Source organism: Nematolebias whitei, chromosome 2, assembly GCF_014905685.2.
Source record: "Nematolebias whitei isolate Nwh7 chromosome 2, NemWhi1, whole genome shotgun sequence".
Classification (NCBI taxonomy): Eukaryota; Metazoa; Chordata; class Actinopteri; order Cyprinodontiformes; family Rivulidae; genus Nematolebias; species Nematolebias whitei.
In genome coordinates this window covers 5,176,020-5,187,320 of record NC_056499.1, presented here as the reverse complement: position 1 = coordinate 5,187,320, position 11,301 = coordinate 5,176,020, and positions in this window count along the sequence as shown.

Here is an 11,301-nt window from a genome sequence, read left to right as displayed (position 1 = left end):
ATTAATACTGTGTAATACATAGTATAAATCCTGTTTACAGTATTAATTCTACACAGTATTAATACAGTTTACAGTATTAATGCTGTGCAATACACTGTATTAATATAGTGTAATACATAGTATTATAACTTGCAGAGCTATAGGTCACAAAGAAGTGCATATTAGTCGAAGCATTTTTTTATTTTTTTTAATCACTAATAATTTAAAGGGTGTTTCTTTGCTTTAATTTTTTTGTTAGACAAAGTGTTGACCCAACATTTAACATTTTTACAAATGATTTATTGGTCAGGTTAATTATTTATTTTCTTATTTATCCACGTGGTGTTTCAGGAAAATAAATTTGTATAAACTCAACGTTTATTGCAAAGACGATCTGTCCAACATAATATAAAAACTACTTTTGGCTTCAGACACGTTAACAGCAAATAGAACTATTTTCTTTATTTAGAGACAATATTTTAGTTTTACATGAGTAATTATGAGCTTAACTCTGGAGACACCTACATGCACAGGGGCTTTTTTTTTTTTTTTTTACTAACAACATACTGCCTGCAGCTGATCATCTTACATTAAGAAGCTGTTTGCTTCATGTAATCAAGCAAGAGCAGACTGATTGATAATGTTCTATACATTATCTGTTGTATATTGGACTGATAAAGTGATCATGTCATCTGTTTGGAGCGTTAAGCTTCAAACAGGGTCACTATAATTAATCTGTTCAGCCACCTTTGCATTCTTCATTGTCCTATTTAGAAAAAAACAAGTTGAAGTAATTTTAAGTTCCTAAATTGAAAATGTTGCATTAAAGTGCCCATTCTGTTGTTAAAGTAAAGTTGTCATGAAGCAGGATATGACCATATTTTCTTTGTCCAAGGTTGGTTATTAGACAACATCAAAGCAGCAAGAGGAAGCCAGGAATTCGGGTCAGTAAATGCTGTTCGAAACAATGAATAATAAAAGGAAAGCAGGCTTGGATGGTGCACACCAGGGTGAAGCCATCGATAAATCACAGGTCTGCTTCAAAGTGGAGGATATGATGTCCTTTAGAATTGTAAAGAGGTTATTGTTGAAAGCGCTGATGAAAACTGTAGCTTCAAAATATGCCTCACATGAGTGGTCCTTTAAGTTGAGGTTAGGGACTCATGTTGGGAGTGGATGAGCTTCAAAGACAAATTTAAAAATTAATTACATAAATATATTCCATAAGTATTAAGAGAAATATCTGCAGAAAGAAAAGCTTTGCAGAGAGTGGCGAATGCACAGAAGACTGTTGGAGTCAGTCTCCCCACCGTCACAGACATCTACACCTCCAGATGCAGGAAGAGGGCCACCTGCATCATGAAGGACCACACTCACCCTGCACACACACACTTTTTGCCCCGCCCCCCTCAGGCAGGAGGTTGAGGAGCATTAAATGTAGAACCACTAGACTGAGGAACAGCTTCTACCCTGAAGCTGTTAGACTCATGAATCTCTAACCAGAATAATCACTGTGAAAAATAAATCACTGTAATGCCACTTGATTGGTGATATGTGCTGCTGATTATCTATGCTGCTGATCTCATGCTGCTGATTTATTTCATGCTGCTGTGTTCATTCGTACTCATCTGCTCACACAGACTCATGTTTGTGCTGCTGTTGTTCGCCGTGTTCTTTTACACTATTAAAGTGTTTAGCGTATTTCTTAGTTAATATCTTAGATCCTTATTGACTGTTTATTTTTACAATTTATATTTTCGCTACTGTTGGATGTAACTGGGACCCTGTGTACGTAATTTCATTCCACCTCATGTATCACATGTGATGTGAATGATAATAAAGCCTCCCTGAACTTGAACTTGAAATAAACAGTTGTCATGGTTAGTTTAAAAAACATTTAAAATAGCAGAGGATGCTTTTGTTATCATTATACTTTTGATTAGTTACATTTTAATTACCTTTGTTCAAGTAAGTTTTATTATCATTCGCATCACGTGTGGTAGATGAGGTGGAATGAAATTATGTACACAGGGTCCCAGTTACATCCAACAATAGCAAAAATATAAATTGTAAAAAGAAACGGTAAACAAGGATCTAATGTTTAAACTAAGAAATACGCCAAACACTAATAATGGAAAACAATGCGCCGAACAGCAGCAGCACGAATGTGAGTCTGTATCAGTAGCCGAGTATGAACGAATTCAGCAGCATGAACTAAATCAGCAGCATGAGATCAGCAGCATGGATGATCAGCAGCACATATCACCAATCAACATAGCATTACAGTGTTTTTTTTTTTTTTTCACAGTGATAATCCTGATTAGGGATTCATGAGTCTAACAGCTTCAGGGTAGAAGCTGTTCCTCAGTCTAGTGGTTCTGCACTTAATCACTCATTTTTATTTCTCTAGCACATTTGAAGAACTGCAGGGGTAGCCAAAGTGCTGTGCAATAAAACAAAAATAGATTGACAATAAGAAAAGAAAAAAAAAACATACACATACCAGGTTCACAGCAGGTGCCAAAGACAAGAGCACAGTGTGTTAAAAGCCAAAAAAAATTAGTGTTTTTAAAAGATATTTAAAAACAGGAAGAGGGGAGGCCTGTCAGACACTCGAGGTTAAATTGTTCCTCAATTTGGGAGCAACAACAGCAAACGCTCTGTCACCTCTGAGCTTCACGGTCAGCTGATCTTAGGGATCAGGGTGGGCAGTAAGGCTGAAGCAGCTCAGATAGATGTGGTGTGGCAAGGTTGTTCAGGCATTTAAGACAAAGAGCAAGAGCTCAGAATTAATTCTGTAGTGCACAGAGAGCCAACGAACAGCCGTCATGTGGTTCTACATTTAATGCTCCTCAACCTCCTGCCTGAGGGGAGTGGGGTAAAAAGTGTGTGTGCTGGATGAGTGTGGTCCTTCATGATGCAGGTGGCCCTCTTCCTGCATCTGGAGGTGTTGAAGTCTGTGATGGTGGGGAGCCTGACTCCAACATCTTCTGTGCAGCCTTCACCACTCTCTGCAAAGATTTTCTTTCTGCAGCTGTGCAGCCTCCATGCCACACATTGATGCTGGAGCACAGGATGCTAAACTAAGCTAAAGTTGAAATTATTTCTCCCTTCTGCTTCTCACACATCTCTGCACTCATAAATGGACCATAATTAATTCTGCAACAAACGTCATGAAATTTAAACTTAATCATGTTTTTTGTAAAACCTTTCTGTAGATTGTATTACATTTAACAATAAACTGTAGGAACAGAATTTAAGCTATGAAAGGGCTTTAGGAGAGTATACAAACTTTAAAACAAATTACTAAAAATGAGCAGCTCTGTACTGTACTCTGCACTTTGGAAATGCAACAGCAAATGGATATTGCATTTTGAGAATATAGCAGCTTGGAAGTATATCAGCAAGTGTATATTGCACTTGAGAATAAAAAAAAAATTACTTTAAAATATAAATATGCCTTGAAAATACAGATATTGTCCATGGGTGTTAATCGTAATTGCACTATACTATAAAGAGTTCAGGTTTGCCATCAGTGTGACTGTGGCAGGGAAGAAGCTGTACCACATGTGATGCGAATGACAATAAAGAACCTTGAACATTTACCTGCTTCAGAGCCTTTAAGACTTGGCGGAGTGTAACTTGTATGGGGGTTCCTCAGACTCAGAGGAGTTTTGTCGGGGTGTCAGTGTTTTGTCTTTCAAACTGGGTATGAAAATAGTAGAGTCTGTCTAGCAGGGTAGTGTCTCTGACCTCGGTGTCTGTGTGTCTCCTGTAGTTAGTGGCTGATTGAATGTCCTGCCACATAATACACGTTGTTGTTCAGGTATAAACTTTTTTTATTTTATTTCTGGGAGCCTGCTCTTTTAGTTACTCTGATGGATTTGTGAAGCTCATAGTGGCCCCATGTATACGCTTCCTTACCCCAGACTTAAAAGCTTCACATTTGCTCCTGATTTTAGCATATACCTCTGCATTAAACCAGGGTTTCTGGTTTGCTGAAACACAGACAGATCTCGAGGGGATGCAGATAGATGTACACCAGCTGATACACTCACTAACAGTCTTTGAGTATTCATGTGGGCTATCACCAGCCATTTTAAACATGTTCATGTCTGTCAGCTCCATAGAGCTCTGGTGGTTAGCCAGCGCATTGTCAGTCCAGGTACTGGTGGTTCTGACTATTACTGGGTTGCTCTTTAGTTGTTTGGTGTGGGTAGGTTTGACCAGAATAGCCAAGTGATATGATTTGCCACAGTGAGGTTTGAGTTCGGCTGTGTCTACTTTTCTTACGGCGTGTTAATGTAGCAGTAGTCGGGTGTGTTCTTGCCTCTGGTTATGAAGTCCACAATTTGTTGCAGTTTGGGCAGTTGTTTCATTTTCAAATCCCTAAAACGATGAAGGCACTGTTGGGATGTCTTTTCATTTTGTTGATCAGTGAGTGCAGCTCGTTTGGTGCGGCCTCCTCTTGCACAGAGAGGGAGATGTACCACGCAAACAACAATGCACTGCAGTTCTCTGGACAAATAAATTGATCTGACTTTAACATGAATGGCAAACCGAACCAGAACAGGAAATGAAAAACCCATTTTCACACTCAGAAACATTGTAAACATCGCACACACAATTTCTACCCAGCATGCTGTGCAGTTGTCTCTGGGATGTGACTCTCTCACACATTTCACTTATCTTTAATACAAACAGATTTATTACTGAGAGAGTATTGATGACGACACACAGCAACTTTGTAGTTAGTTTATAAAAGTAGTTAAACACAAAGTGGATCGCCAAAATGAGTTAATTCATTATAGTAAATGACACGAGAGCGACGTCCGACACACACTGAACGCATCACTCTGCTTCAGCACAGCAAAGTTCTGCTTCGCCTCTTTGGTTCTGATGGACTGGATTCATTTCTAAAAGTTAATCTCTGACTGAGACATAGATGTTTGTAATTTATTAAGTGCTTTGAGTTGTGTTCACTTACAACGTTGTCACGTTGCAGACGTTCTTATAGTGTCAGTGACAGCAGTGTATAATAAAAGTTAGCGCTTTAGCGTTAGCTTCCCCCAATTTTTTTTATTTGTTCAGCGTTAGAAAAACTACTTTTTTTTAGTTAGCAAATTTGCTGTTAGCGAAGCTAACTTTTTGGTTGGCTGTGCCCACCATTGAGTTTGTAGCCCTTCTGTGGCAATGGCTTGTCTGGTATATCCTCTTCCAGCCATGTTTGTCAGAAACACAACATGGAGCAGTCCAGTACATAATGCTGCTCAGCCAAACGAGTGTGCAGTTCATCGGATTTGCTGTCCAAAGACTGAATGATAACAAACAATATGCCTGCCTTGGCTAACAAGGTAGCAAAGCATCCCTCCCGCTTCTTGCATCACCTTCTCGGCCTGTTCTCATCCGAGTCCCATGTCCTATTCCTGGAATATCTTGCAAAAAGATTTGAAGCTCTCAACCTTGACCTCTCTAAGTGGTTTCAAACATCTGCTTCTTTCATGGCAAAAACCAATGCAGACATCTTCCTGTTTTTAGTTTTCTACATCACTTTACAATCTAGATGTTTTTTGTTTCGTTTTTAATACCATTTTCTTTCATTTTTCTTTCATTTATTCTTCTCAATTTACATGCTTTCTTTTATGATTGTCTGTTGTTGTCCACTGTTGTCATCATTCTTTATTAAAAAAACAGGTCTCGCTTGTAAATGAGTCCCCGAGGCTCAATGAGACTAACCTGTAGAGATAAAGGTTGAATGAATGCCGTTGCCTGGCATGGTGTTGCAAGCAGCTCTGGGAAAGTGTCCAGCACTCTTGCATCGAAGGTTAAGCTCCAACTATATTCTAGCAGCTGTAAAATAGTTGTCCAGTCATATTTTGTGTTTACATGAACTTTTCTCTTGATTTGAATTATAAACACAAGTGAAACAATAAAAAAAAAGCAGAAGTCTGACTGGGAGACCTCTGCAACATTGAAGGCTGGGGAACGCCCTCTTGATTATATCTATAGCTATAATATAGATGTACAATATACATTTATAAATTGTAGTATACTGTTGATTTGATTTTATATTATATTTTATATTATTTGATTTGTGATAGTGATATTTTGACAGGCACTGTGGTAAAGAATCTCCTTAACTTGTTGAACTTACATGTTCCTGTAAAGTGCCCTGAGGCAACTTTGTTGTGATTTGACGCCTTATAAATAAACTGAATTGAATTAACTTATCAAGTGTGGAACTTACATCCCCACTACAAAACAATATAAAACTTACATTAATATGTAGGCCTTTATCCCATTCAGGGAGTTTGAACTTCTGAAGCCTTTCCAGAGAAAACCAATACAACCCTGTGCAGCTGAATCAGAAAACCTGACCAGACCAGTAACTTGTGTTCATCTGCATGTTCGAGTCAACAAGTAAGACTCTCTTTAGATTTCCTGTGTTGATCAAATTATAAGGATTTAAGTTGTTTTAATTAATATGTAGAGTGACCTTGTTAGAGCCCTTCATCACCTGGAATTCTTTCAGCCTATGTGTTACTTTAACACAGGCAGGAAGAATTGTTAGTGCCACATTCTAATTTGTACATGTTCAGCAACAACCGTGAACTTACTTGTAATAAGACGTGGCAACGTGTTGCTAATATAATTAGAACCACTGACGAGCATGCTTAAAATGTGTCCTAAAATAAGATTATTTTTTTATTATTATTACATGTGCATCACAAACTGGTCTCAAATAACCACATTTTGATATGCCGCATTCAAGTTGTTTTATTAATAAAGATTTCTCAATAAATTTGAGCAAATAATAATATAAATAAAATTTAATTGATCTATTAATCTTGATCAGTTTCTGTGTCTCGAGTAGTTGGCATTCATGATGTTTTTAAATTTTGTTTTAATTTCATTTTCTATATATATTTTTTTTTTAAGTTAGGTTGTGACTTTGCCTGCTGATGCAAGAGCTGAGCTGTGCGTGTTCTTACTGCTGAGATTTTGATTTTTTCATATCTTAGATCTTATAATCGTTTTTCTTTTACAACTTATGCTTTTGTTGGGTGTAACTGGGACCCTGTGTACACAATTTCATTCCACCACATGTACCACATATGATGAGAATGACAATAAAGAAACCTTGACTTTGAACTGGGCCTGATCACATGATGTGACCAAGCGTTCTGATGTCCAAGGCATTGCTGCCATTAACCTTTTCAGACTTTTACAACTCACATTTTTACAAGACTTTGTGCAATTTAATAAAGATTTACTGTTTTTTGAGCTGGACAACATAAACCCCGGGGCTGGACTTGGCTCAGGAGCCATCAGTTGATGGTCTGTACTCCAAACAAGCATTTCTGTATTTAACTGATTTTATTAAAAGCTGCCTTGAAAAACATACTGCAGCCGTGGCGTGACAGAGAATTAGTCCAGTTAGTATCAACAGAGATGTGTTCAATCTACAATGAAGAATAGACCGACATAAACACAACTTGTTTTCAGGAATAATGTTTTTTGCATAGTTTTAACATTTGGACCATATTTCGCAGAGAATGTGGCCAAATTTCTTTCACTTAATGCTGTATTGTTTCCTAGAGCTTGGTAACTTTGTTAGGAAAATTTGAAAACACGTAAAGTCCTCCCATAATCAAATCTTTAAAGAAGGTTTAAAGAAGAGACTATGTTGTGGTGAGTAACAGGCAAGAGTCGTTGGCCATATTGAGCCAATTAACACGCAAGGGCACATCCCGAATGAATTAAAAACACCCTAATCCGATCAGTGTGAAAAGCAAGGCCATTTCCTTCACAGGCCTCAACCAGATGGCACTCACTCTCAGAGGCTGCACTGAAACAGGCCTGGCCTAGTCACAGTGTAAAATTAAGTTAGCGCCTTGGTCCAACATGGGCCCTGGGCAACGTGAGCTCTGAAACCCATTCTCCCTTGGCCTAAAGGTACAAGGTCCACCATGCCAATTCTTGGCCCCTTATTTAATTACTGTCCTCAATGCAACTTGCAGAGAGGTGCAGCTGACAACTTCCTGCTGTCAGACAGCTGTTTAGACAAGTCAACCTCTTACAGTGCATTCTAAGTACTGTAATTAAACTATGTTTTACTGTCTTTTTCAGGCGTATAGTGGAGTATTATAGATCTTATCACATAATTTTAATTTTTAATTTTATATTTGCACTCGCTCTCGTGCAAGACGGATGCCTTTTCTCTCCCTCTCCTCTTCTCCTCCTGCTTTTTTGCTCTCTGTCTGTGTATCGAAGCTCCTGTTACACATCTTCCGAAACAAAAACTACTGTCATGGATCTGGTCAGCTGGACTTTCAACACAATCAACAAAATCTTTTCAACAAAGCGACAGGGTCCTGAAGAGCCCTCATGCCCCACTGAGACACACGCGGTGGGATACATCATAGATCCATGGGGAGTTTGGGAGGTGATGTGTCTCTACGTGTTGTCTCAGGAGGATGCCCAAGATGTTTATATAACTGGAATCATTATAGCAGGGTTTCTGCTTTTTGGCATCAACGGATTCCTATGTTATTGGCTATTGAAGAAGACGACTGCAGCAGTTTCGGCCATGGCAAAACTGCAGAGTCTGTGTGAAGGTTTGGTTCATGCTCCGAGTACTCAAAATCAGCTGATTTACGACTTAAACCATAAGATGGAAGCAGTTTGTGAGAATCGCAGGCCACCTGCGGCTTCTGGGACTCGGCAGCATGTTGAAGACCACCTTGGACGAGGCTCATAAGCATGGACTAGTGGAATGCCCACAAATCTGGCCATTTTGGATCTTGAAAGTACCAGAAGACTCGAGGCTGACAAGAAAAAAACAATCTGCCTGAAAAAATCAACAACTGTGGCGTATCTGAATCTGACTCCCCTATTGGTCCTCAAAAGCAGGCCAACTTATCAAATTTGTCCTGGAATATGTGTAAAGTAAGGAAAAGCTCCATCTATTGCAACCCCCACCCCCCTTCTGTGAAGGCTTATCAGAACTGCCGGCTGACCAACATCGTATCAGGACTATAGACAATCTGGAAGTGTTTCATGGACAAATCTTACTGTCTTGCCGTCCAATGCATGTGTAATGTGTTTATAAATGTGTTCGCTAGCAGAGTTTTTTTTATGTCTTAAATCGTGTCCTGATAGGACAAGATGTGAAGAGATCTTTTTTTGCAATACCACTATCCTTTCCTCATGGCCTTTCCCCTTTTCTATCTCTAAAAAGTATTTTGAAAAAGGAAAAGGGGCTGCATTTCAGTAGCAGCAGCAACGTGCACTCCGTCCATCTTTCAGACGACTGTACGAACATAATCTCACTGTATTTCGGTGCAATGATAATAAAGTTTGTTCTGATTCTGATTCTGATAATGGCAAAGAAAAACACTTTTTACAAAAATAACAGCAAAATCATAAAATATCACACTGGATTTGAAATGAAAACTTTCACTATGAAACCTAAAATATAACAAAGTCATACCTAAACATTCTTCAGTGAAACCAACTCGGACGGGGTTTTGAAAAGCAGAAACGTTTCTGTATAAAGACTCAAAAGGAAAAGCATCAGGTGAAAGGAAATACCCCTGTGGGATTGTGTCATGGCTGGAAGTGCCAAAGAATTTGCTGCATATATGAGTGGCCTCTGTCATTTAAAAACAAACGAGGAAACCAACATGGACTCCTGAGGCTGTCTGAGCAGAATGATTGAAAGCCTTAGGTAATACAGAATTTATATATTTTAAAAGAGTGATCTCTGCAACTCTCCGCTGGTCTAAATTTAAAGGCAGAGTATCTGGATGGAGACTAGTCAAGTCAAGTCAGATTTATTTATAGAGCACATTTAAAACAGAAACTGTTACCAAACTACCTTTTAGTGACAACATTCTTCACAAAGATGAACCTCCAGAACTCAAAGACTGCTTGATTTTTAATCGTGTGATTATAAATGACACCAAAATTACTTGTTTGGTCCAAATTGTGCATTTTTAATTCCATAAAATATGCAACTGTCCCAGAACATTTCGTAGTCATTTAAAATTATTTAAACAATTGAATAAAACTTATTTTAGCCATTTAGTGGAAAAACATTTAAACATAAGGCTTGTGCGACTTCTCGACTACACTGTACACATCACATATATCTACTGGCATGCCTCAGAATGCATTTTTTGTAACATACAAGGCATATTGTGGCTCCTTGGATGGAATATCAAAGACTATATTTGTGTACTATGACCCAGCTTATGAGGCTGTATAATGCTGAGGTTTACCTTAAACAATAGATAGCTGGAGTTTCCAAAGCTCAGCAGTATCAGCTTTCATCCTTTGCACAAAATACATAGCAGAAGTATTCAGTTTTTTTTTTTTTTTTTTTTTTTCCAATGGCTTTGAAGTTGCTGTTGTGCTGAGCGAATTTGGGCCTTGTCTTCAAAAAAAAGGCAAAATAAAGACAGAAAACCAGAAGCAGAGAATACAGCCTTGAACAACACTACCACACATATCATCATCCAGATTCAAACTTTGCACAGCCTCCACCCTAACCAAGAAAACAGTTTTTCTTGTTAATGTGATCATTTCCATCGTTTCAAAAAATGCATTATGAGGGAGAATTCAGCAATAAACCGCTAAAATATTTGCTGCGTTTTGCCTCTAATAGGCTACTGCTAAGTATTATATTTTTTTACTTAATGTAAACATTTTACAAAGTTCATTGAGCTGCATAAAAATAGAAAACTTATTTGAGTAAACAACCAATATTGTGGATCTACCAGATGTATTTGCGACTAAGCCAATGAAAGACCCACTAAGCTGTGCTGCTTTCGCACATGAGCAGCTTGCACCGCTGCTGTCAAAGGTTAACCCCTGACAGGCAGTCTGGTGAATTAATAAAGTTCACCGTGAAGAATGAGAATTTCACCGCCGAGCCTGAAAGCTAGAGTTTTCAGAACACCTACGGCTCTTCTCCATCTTCCAAACTCACATCTACATTTTTGTCCAGCTCCACTGGATTCGTTCTCTTTCGGTGTCAAAAGAAAAAAAAAATGCTCCAGCCTAAGGACAGGTCATATTGTTTCCATGCAATCTGTCACACAACATTATCAGAGAGAAATGACAGGAACTAATGAACGTGTGGAGGCGGGAATATATTTATAAAACAGATAGATCACTTTTGGTTGAATTTGATCTCAAGTTTTGAACTTCAGAACAGATTAAAATGCTTTCCCGTCCTATTTATACTCAGAAAAATAATACTAAACAAACTTTAAACGGTTGGTTAGTTTAAGTAGCATATAACTCAGTCTTCCGTCC